This window comes from Antrostomus carolinensis, unplaced genomic scaffold (genome assembly GCF_000700745.2).
Source record: "Antrostomus carolinensis isolate BGI_N321 unplaced genomic scaffold, ASM70074v2 scaffold31560, whole genome shotgun sequence".
Classification (NCBI taxonomy): domain Eukaryota; kingdom Metazoa; phylum Chordata; class Aves; order Caprimulgiformes; family Caprimulgidae; genus Antrostomus; species Antrostomus carolinensis.
The window spans coordinates 6,040-6,343 of NW_010288215.1; positions in this window are offsets into that span (position 1 = coordinate 6,040).

A 304-nucleotide genomic window follows, 5' to 3' on the forward strand; every position below is an offset into this window, starting at 1 on the left:
TGGGAAACACATTCCCGTCCTCAACGACTGTCCTGTTTCAATTAGCTCCCACGGCTCTGAAATCAAGCTGTGCTGTGCTTTCCTTCCCCGAGAAATCACCCTTCCTTTGGAATTGGAATTCAGGAGAAAAAAGAAAAATAATAATAAAAAAAGCATAAAGTTGTGATTCTTTCCCTTTCCTCGGTGCCAGGAGGGTTGGAACCGCGTTGAAATTATCTTCGCTGCATTCAGGGCAGATTGTCAGCTATAAATGTTATGGAAAAGAATAGTAAAGCTGATAAATAAACGTTCTTCTTTTGTCAGG